This window comes from Paroedura picta, chromosome 8, assembly GCF_049243985.1.
Source record: "Paroedura picta isolate Pp20150507F chromosome 8, Ppicta_v3.0, whole genome shotgun sequence".
NCBI classification, from domain to species: Eukaryota; Metazoa; Chordata; class Lepidosauria; order Squamata; family Gekkonidae; genus Paroedura; species Paroedura picta.
Genome location: NC_135376.1, coordinates 54,694,803 through 54,704,873, shown reverse-complemented (window position 1 = coordinate 54,704,873; position 10,071 = coordinate 54,694,803). Strand labels below are relative to the sequence as shown.

Below are 10,071 nucleotides of genomic sequence, written 5' to 3'. Positions count from 1 at the left end.
ATTTGTACGAATATCCACCTTGCCTATGAACCATTTTGAGGATAATGCAGTCCGAGGCTTTTCTGTCCACAAGGGAAACTGTAGCAGAGATGTGTGTCAGTGCTGGGATGGCGGACTCCCAGATGAGGTGCACTTGCCAGGCAGCAGGCTGATTTCCACCCTTTCCCTCCTCTCTCCTGCTCCTGTGAACGCTCAGGCCAAGTGTTGTAGTGTGTTGCTACAGACCTGATTTTAGAGTTTTTCAGTTTCTTCCCGCCCCCTTGCCCCATTCCACCAGTAGAGCCTCTTTTCACAAGTGTCTCCTGGATGAGCAACTAAGCCTGAGACACAGAAAACCCTGGCAAAGTTTTAAAAGATTTCATAAAAGATTAAGAACAAACCAAGGAGTAAAAGGAGCCCTGAGTTGTTAATAACTTTCATGAAAGCAAAGCACCGGAAGATTTGTGGTGAGTACTCTGCTGCCCCCTGCAGGACCAAAAGGGAAAAATAATTAGGCCTGTAACAAGAGCGCTGGGGCATCTCAGCTGTGAAGGTGGAATTTAAATTGTTCTCTTGCTCAGCAAAAGTAGAAAGCATAAAGGGGGGGGGGAGCTGGTCAAAGAGAAGCACCACACTGGGCTTTAAAGGGAAGCCAGATAGGAAAAGCAACAACATTCCTTATAATACAGTTAAATTAGAACTGCTCCTTAGTTCACGTTTAGCCTTCCTGATTCAGGGACTTCACTGCATGACAGCACACACCCATATTCACAGCTGCCACCCTGCTAAATTAAGGTGATCAGATTTTAACATTGGTAAAGCGGGACACCATTGACTGGGGGGGGGGGTTCTTGATTAAAAATTTGGTCTATATGGAGCAAAACTTTTTTTCATAGAACGCAAAAATAGTATTGTGGGAACTCTTTGCCCCCTTGTGTGAGATTGGGCTGCTCTTTCCCACAAGGGCTTGAATTTCCCTGGGAGATGGAGGACAGGAAAGAAGGATTCACTTGTCCTCTGAGAGAAAGAAGTTCTCCACAAAGTACATCACCCTTGTCCAAGAGTCCAAATGCCAGAGAGGTTTTCTGAGTACCTAAGCAGGTCACTTTATGAAGGGAGGCTGCAGAACCTAGGAAGTTTGCAAAATGTAGGAAAAAATCTCAATGAATTCCTGGCATCCTTCCCCACAGTTCATTACAGGGACACTCTCTCTCTGATGATCTGATCAGAATGATGCCATGATCTTCCACTTCTGTATAGCAATAGGGCACTAGAGGATTTAAAATATATTAATATGCACATGAAAACAGGAACAAGCTACTGCAAGCAAGACTCTGAAGAGGCAGCATATAAATCATCCATGTTTGTTTGTTTCTTACATTTCTGTGGGGTAGAAAAATGCTGGATGCTCTAATGGATGACTTATGTCACCAGCTGGAAAGGTGGGTCAACGTTGTTCGTATTACTTGACCTCACGGCACTGTTCAACATATCATGAGCTCTTAGTTAACCACCTTGCCGACACCAGGACATGTGGGACAACCCTCCAGTGGCTAATCTCCATTTTCTGGAGAGAATTAGAGAGAAACGATTGAGCCACTGGAACTCACATGAAGAGCGCTGCAGAGAGTGGTTAACTCTCCAGTCTTATTTAATATCTTTATGTGCCCTCTTGCTCAGCTGGTATGGAGGTTTGGACTTAGGTGTCACCAGTAGGTAGGCAACACCCAAGCCTTCCTCCTGATGGAGGGCCGCCCAAATTCATCTCCAGAATCCTTAGCTAGATGTTTGCAAGCAGTGATGGGATGGCTCAAGCAGAATCATCTGAAGCTCAACCCTTCAAAGATGGAGGTCCTGTGCCTGGGCAAGAAGGGCCCTAGCGAGGAAGTGCAATTACCAAGCCTGGTTGGGATGCAGCTGTCAACAACTCACTCTGCCAGGAACCTGGGCATGATTATGGATGCCTCCCTCTATAAGTAGGCACAGGTCTTAAGAGTAGTGCAGCTGGCATTTTTCCTCTTGCACCAAGTCAACCTACTAGTACCCTACCTAGACCCGGAATACCTAGCCACAGTGATCTACATCAGTGGTCCCCAACTAGGGTTGTGTGATTCGGCCGCCGAAGTGGCCGTTCCGTCCGGGTGCAGCCAGCGCCGCGCCGCGGGGGGGGAGGGCGGTGCCGGCAGCGGCGTGACAGCGGGCGCAACCACGCAGCCGAATCGCACAACCCTATCCCCAACCTTTTTATCACTGGGGACCACTTAACACCGGGGACCACTCAATGCCTTTTACTGAGGCCCGGTGGGGGGGGGGTAGTTTACTCCTCTACTCTCAACCATTGCCCTAATGCTCTCTGATTGCTATGGTAATGTTTAAACATCCCTTCAAAATAAGATACAGAGACGCCACAACAATGAAATGTGTTGTAAAGGGCTGGGGGGGGGGAATGAAGTAAAGGGCCAGGGGGGGAGAAGGCGTCCTTCAGGGCCCACCTCCAATTAGTCGAAGGACCACATGTGGTCCGCGGCCCACAGGTTGGGGATCGCTAATCTACATGATTGTCACCTCTAGATTGGATTTCTGCAACTCGCTCTACGTAGGCCTACCCTTATCCCTGCTCTAGAAACTACAACTGGCCCAGAATGCAGCGACCAGAGTTCTCACGGGAACACCTTGGAAGGCCCATATCCAGCCCATGGTCCAACAGCTACTCAAGCCACCAGTTGAATTCTGGATCAAGCTTAAGGTCCTTGTAATTACCTTTAAGGCCATTCACAGTTTGGACCTGGTGTACCTGAAGGACCATCTCTCTGCCTACACCCCTGAAAGAGCATGACACTTGGCCAATTCCATCCAGTTTGTGATCCCTGGCCCCAAGCTTTGTGAGAGCTAGCTTGGTGTAGTGGTTAGGAGTGCGGACTCCTAATCTGGCGAGCTGGGTTTGATTCCACACTCCCCACATGCAACCATCTGGGTGGCTTTGGGCTCGCCATGGCACTGAGAAAACTGCTCTGACTGAGCAGGAATATCAGGGCTCTCTCAGCCTCATGTACTTCACAAGGTGTCTGTTGTGGTGAGAGGAAATGGAAGACGATTGCAAGCTGCTTTGAGCCTCCTTCGGGTAGAGAAAAGCGGCATATAAGAACCATCTTCTTCTTCTTCTTCTTCTTCTTCTTCTTCTTCTTCTTCTTCTTCTTCTTCTTCTTCTTCTTCTTCTTCTTCTTCTTCTTCTTCTTCTTCTTCTTCTTCTTCTTCTTCTTCTTCTTCTTCTTCTAGCATTAGTTGCGGGCCAGTGAAACTAACAACAACTATGGGACCCTCCAAAATTTGACCAGTCTGTAGGCTTATGGTAGAATTGATAAACAAACACTAAATTTTCTAAGTTATGGACATTCATGTTGCCTGATGGATGTAGTCGATGGGTGCAATTACCACGTTACCATGTTGATGCCATATATTATTGGTTTCATGTTCTTTGTGAACCACCCTGAGCCACAAGAGAGGGCGTTATAGAAATGTAAGAAATAAATAAATAAAATTTAAAAATGTGTTTGATGTTGCTCAAGTATAATAGAATTATAATCTAAAATGAAATGGTCATTGAATGGACAATGAGTACATCCAAATGTATGGTTTGGAATTATGGGCTTGGATGCAGTGACTCCTGAGTGAACAGAAAATAGCTGCTTGTGCTCCTCTGCAGACAGCTGTGCACCAGCTTGCCCAAGAGTCTTTGCAGTGCTGTACAAAGACCAATAGCATTACGTCTGCTTCCACTCGTGCAATGAGTCATTTGTGTCTTTTCCTAAGCTTTGGGTTTACTTCAGTGCTTTGGCATGATGTCTAAAATGGAACTCTGGTGAAAGGAAGATACCTTCAGCATGTGGAAGGGTGCCATTGGGTCTTGCCTGTGATCCATTGTTGCACATAACAGAATACATATATAATCCTTATTAGTGCTATTATCCTTGTGTGGCTTTAAACCATATATAATCCATATTTTTGGAAGAAACAAGAGATGCAAAGAAAAATTATGCTGAGTTTTTTCAAATTTGGGGGAAATGTCTCCTGATCAGACATTCTGGAAATGGTTAGGATTTTATGGCAGATATTATACATTCAGAAGTGATAATTAGAGGCTTTTACAATAAATCTTTTTAAAACTCAGTGTCATATTTTCTGGAGCCCTTTGGAAAGTTTTTATCCTTTTTCTTACCCCGTTACTCATTGGTAAAATGGATTAGAACAGGGGTAGTCAACCTGTGGTCCTCCAGCAAACGCTGGCAGGGGCTCATGGGAATTGTAGTCCATGGACAACTGGAGGACCACAGGTTGACTACCCCTGGATTAGAATCTGGGGCTACATTTCCTCAATTGCATCATCCTGAACTAACTGTACTGTATTCACCAGCGGGCTTACCGTGGAGTGGATATACTAAAAATAAGACAGGAATCAGCTTGCTGAAGCCTGTCCATGGGCATTGGATGGAGGGGGGCTTTTGATGGGATTTCCAAATTGTTTATTCCCCCCCACTTGTGATTCATAATGCTCTCCCAGTTTGTCTTGTAGGGAACAGTAAACTGGCTGCTGCCCATTATGACAACAGAAGCAGCAAAAGTGGCCATCTGCAGATCTGCTAGAAGTTTCTACATATTTAGACGAGTCCACAGATCTCCAGAAGCATATAATTTTGTACATTAATCAAAAGGAGAAAAATTGAGAGGGGGGAACCCTAGGCTTAAAGAGAACTAAATAAGTTTCAGAAGCACCTAATGTTGAAAGTAATTAAGAGTATAGTAAAGGGAGGACAGGAAAATTTGCTTGTTCAACCCCCTGAGGTTTCACAGACTACTGGCGGAGGAGATTTTACATGGTAGAAAGGGATTTCTAAACTATTTTCAGTTCTTTACAAGCACCCAGTTTGCTTATACTATAAGTTGTTCTATCCCTACCTACTGGAACATAAGGGCTGTCACATAAACATCAGGATTTGTTAACTTTGGCATGTAGATTAGTACAGACAACTAAATTAAGTCTGGCAATTTCCACATTCTAACTATACAAGTCTCCAAGGGGTGTTTCTTCAGTTTGATTCAAGTCATCTGTGGGGCCACCAGGATAGGGGGCAGGTTCCAGTCTGTAACGTCATTGAATGCATCCCTTTACTTTCTTCCATATAAGTATTTGTTACTTTTGTGTAGAAAAATAAAATGCTGCACTTGGGACAAAACCTGCCTTTGTTCTCCTGCCACCAGGTGGCGTGACTCTTCTTCAAGAATACAGCAGGGATGGAAAATATGCCTGCTGCACAGAGATATTGAACTCTTCAAAGAATCCTGAAATGTTCTTCAGTTCCATTGTTCTTCAGCCCATGGGCCAGGAATTTTAGTTCAGTTGCAGAGCCATACCTGAGGAACTATTTTTGTTACCTTTTGGAAGAAACTGCTGCAATTCATGTGTAAAAAGGGTATGTACCAGGCCTCCTGTTTGTCCACCTGCTGAGAGGGAGAGGCTACCGGTGTAGTTCGGGGGGGGGGGGGGAGACTTCTTCCATAGAGATGACTTTGGGTTAGTTCCTGACTATGACACGAATCTGTTCTCTGGATGTGTTCCCAGGTCTTGACCCTGCTGGGATCCTAACTCTGGCACTCCCTATCCCAACATATCAAAGGCTTTATTTTCTATTCCATCCTTTCCCAAACACTCAGGGTACGTTACAACATAGAAAGCATATCATTGAAAATTTTACAAAACTTAAACTATACAATCTTAAGCTTCAGAATTACTGAAAAACACATTACTTTAAAATACAATTTTCTAAAAATACAAACATTGCTATTGCCTGACGCCACCTCCTTATCAAGAAAAAAGAAGAAACTTCCTATCGCATGTGTGCGACTCAAGCATTCCTGGGATTGGAAATGCTGAAGACCACTGCTCATGCCAGGAGTTACAGCAAAACTGGCTGGCCGACCAACTGCTGACATACGGCTGGCTGTCATTTAATTTCATAATAATAACTATAATAACTATAATAATAACTATAATAATAATAATATAATGTATATAATTAGGTATATGATAAAGGGAGAAGAAGAAGAAGACGAACTGGGTTTTGTACCATGCTTTATACTACCAGAAGGAGTCTCAAAGCCACTTCCTACCTGTCCTCCCATGCAACAGACACCCAGTGTGGTAGGTGAAGCTGAGTCAGAGAACAGTGACTGGCCCAGGGTCACCCAGCTGGCTACATGTGGAGGGGAATCAAAGCTGCCACTATACCAAGCTGGCTTTCTGAGAAGGGCCACTAGCATTTGTGCCCATGACAACTAAGGAATATTTTCAAGCTGAGCAAATATCTGGAGAGGAACCAAATGGAACACTGTTTACTGTTCTTGGTAAGTAAGTCAAGGATGAATTCTGAGTAGGCTGGGGTCTCATGGAGAGCAAGAAGCTAAAAAATGAACATTAAGCCTGCAATCCTGAGCAAACTTGCCTGGAAGGCAGCAGGACTCACTTCTGAGTAAACCTCTGTAGGATTGCAATGTAAATTTGATAGAAAGGATAAAAAGAAAAAAAAGATCTAGCTGATGGAAATGAATGGATGGTAGTGATCCAGTATTTCCATTTCCAGGGCTGTACATTCTCTTACACAGGAGAGAAACATATTGTAATTAATTTGGTTTATAGTGTTCACATGCAGTTTCTCATCCATAACGGTTCTTGGAGTTGTTGCCATTGAGCAGCTCTCTTTCCATCTAAGAAACTGGGAAGTCCCTACATAATGTCCAGTATGTTCACTGGATTGTATAGGCATCATGCATCCATGTAAATATCCACTACCGAGATATGAAGATATCATCTGATTATATCTATATATTCTAATCCGTTCTTCCTGCAAGCTTGGAAGGCAAATTTTGCCAAATTTTGTCTTCAAGGTCAAAAACACCAAAATTGGCCATTATAATAAGAGCAAATGAACCTCCTGCCCTTGAACACTAGTGTTCTAAAAAGTATTCTAAAAAGGTTTCTCCAAGTGTCACATTTTGTGTGGGGAGTCCAACAGAGGTTAACACAAGTCTAGAAGAAGTCTAGATTTGGATTTTCTTGAAGAGTAAATATTATTCCTTTCTACATTTAGACTAACAGAACTTTTGTCCATAGCTGTAAGTGCATTGTGGTTAAACAGAATTATACATGGAATAAATAAAGGTAAAGGTAAAGGTATCCCCTGTGCAAGCACCGAGTCATGTCTGACCCTTGGGGTGACGCCCTCTAGCGTTTTCATGGCAGACTCAATACGGGGTGGTTTGCCAGTGCCTTCCCCAGTCATTACCGTTTACCCCCCAGCAGCAAGCTGGGAATAAATACACATCGGTAAACATCACGAGTGTTAATGTCGTGTTAATGCCACGAGTGGTATTTGTTTGCCAAAGCAACTTTTATAGAATTTGTTCAGTTTCCATTTTCTTAACATTAAATTGTTCAGCATCTCTAGAAAGACTAAAAGTATGAAATATTGTCTCACCTTCTGAACCAAGGAGAAAAATGACAGCAATCCAAATTCCATTAATCTAAAATAAATGTAAGTACACCAATTAAAACCTACCCAAGCAATATAAATATGTAATTATTCCAGATCATTTTGATTATCTGAAAGCATTTATTTCCCCAAATTTCTCCAGAATCTTCCTGAGGCAGTTAACTACATAAACAATAAGAAATGCAACCAGAATGATTAAAATAACCTATTTTCCTTCACATTAAGGGCAAAATCTGAGGGATGTTCATTGCTCTCATGTCCCATTGAGATGACTTAATAGGTCTCAAGTGAGTCATACAGTGAGGCAAGCCAGTGTGGTGGAAAGACTGATAATAAGCAGAGTCTTCCTCCTACTGTGTGGGGTCAGTCATTCTCAGCCTAACCTACTTTATGGGGGAGTAGTGACTATAGAATAGAGGAGAGGAGGACCATGTGTGCCAGACTTGACTAACTGGAACCGAAAACTGGGATAGCTGGATAGGCATTCTGACTGACTTTGGACTGGGAATTGGATGTCTTCAAGTAGCAGCTCCAATAATATCTAGTGATTCAGGATACTTATTTATTTATTAGATTTTTAGCCCACCACTCTCTAGGGACTCATGGCAGGGTACAATATAAAACCCCCAATAGAACATGATAAAAAAACCATCCCATAATAGAACATAACATAACAATAAGCTAAAATGAAGATAAAACAAGATTGGTGATATAGGCCCTCCCTCCATCCCCACAGCCATCCACCTCCCAGGATGGGGTATGCTAGATGTTACCATGTAACCTGAGGAGGGTCTCCCATTGTTTATGGCTCTGATCTCAACCAAAGACCTGGCGGAGGAGCTTCATTTTTCAGGCCAGAACTATGATAGTTCTGTCAGGGCCCTCAGCTCTCCCAGGAGCTCATTTTACCAGGTCAGGGCCAGGACCAAAAAGGCCCTGGTCCAGGTCAAGGCCAGACATGCTTCTTTAGGGCCAGGGACCTCCAGTAGATTTCAACCACAGAGCGGAGAGACCTGTAGGGGGCAACAAGGAGACAAGTGGTCCCTCAGGCAGGGCCCAAGCCAGGGATGGCCTTAAAGGTCAACACCAAAACCTTGAACTTGATCTGGGCCAGGACTGGCTACCAATGCAACTGCCTCAGCATAGGCTGGATATGGGTCCTCCAAGATTTATCAGTGGGGACCCTAGCAGCTGCATTCTGCACCAGCTGGAGCTTCCGGGTCAAGGACAAGGGTAGGCACACATGGAGCGAATTACAGAAATCCAGCCAAGAGGATGGATTAAAATGCCTGCATGTTGGAGTCATAACGCAAATTCAGTCTTATATATGGTGGGAGTTTACTCATCACTAGTCACTAGTAATATTCATATTTGTGTAACAATTCTTTTTAACTGTTTATTTTATCACTATGGATTATTTTACTAACATTGCGAACCACATCACAGCTCTTTTTGATATAAATCTTATTATTTTCTTCATTCATACCCTGCCTTTTCTTCCCAAAGCAGTTTACATCATTCTCTTATCCTCCATTGCAACAACCCTGTGAGGTAGGTTAGGCTGAGAAAGGATGGCTGGCCCAAGGTCACCATGCGAGCTTCCATGGCAGAGGGGGAACTCAAACATGGTCTCTCCAGTGCCAAGATGACCACTGTTCCATATAATATATACAACAATGGATATAATCCTTATCCATTGTTGTTCCTCTATATATTTCTGAAACAGCCTAGGGGTGGGACATGTCCAGCTGTCCAAGTTGGAATAGGGACAATCAGGGTGCAGCCAGCCTTGTCCTGATTGGCCCTGCCCCTGCAGCTCCCACCATCCGTCCTCCTGGACTCTAGCCTCTTTGCTCTCAGACACCTCAGTGCCTGGAGCCAGCAGCAGGTGAGAGGGCCCTGGACAAAGGGTCGCGGTGGAGGGCTAGCTAACGAGGGCCTCCTGGCCTGCTAGGCTGGGCCTGCTGACTGCCTGCCTGCTAAGGAGCTCTGTTTCGCCCTGCTAATGAGCTGCCCAGCCCCCGCCCGCCCCACTTGATTTGGCTGCGAGCTGCGGCCCAAAGCCAACTTACGCTGCCGTTCTTAGGAACAGGCTATGAAGCTAGTCTTAAATAATTGTTCTGTCCTTGTATTAAATATTAAATATTAAATATGTAAAATACAACTGAAAATGAAATGCAGCTGTATCACATGACAATGTTTTAAAATGAACAAAAGCAAACAAAGGATACCAGGCAATCACAAATCATTACATCACAATATGAAGGAGACACTATTATTAATCTTCATAAACCTTTCCCAAAAACAAACACACAGGTTAGTTGGTCTTGTTGACATGTTGGTAGACTTCTGAATGGAGCTAATTCACACATACTCATCTAGGAAGGAAACATGGCAATTTGGCGTCACCAAGGATACTGAAAATGCAATCCTAAATAGTTATGTCATTATAAACACATTAATTTCAATCCTATTTAGGATTGCAGTTTTATAAACATTGGAGTCAAAAGAACTACATGACAATACATGATGAAAAAATCATGGTATA

The 10,071-nt window shown here is 43.7% G+C and overlaps 1 protein-coding gene across 2 annotated transcripts in view; it reads left to right on the top strand.

Moving 5' to 3' along the window:
* Positions 1–10,071, top strand: part of GFRA1 (GDNF family receptor alpha 1) — a 445,406-nt gene that overhangs the window by 54,510 nt on the left and 380,825 nt on the right. The gene's annotated exons all lie outside the window — the stretch shown is intronic.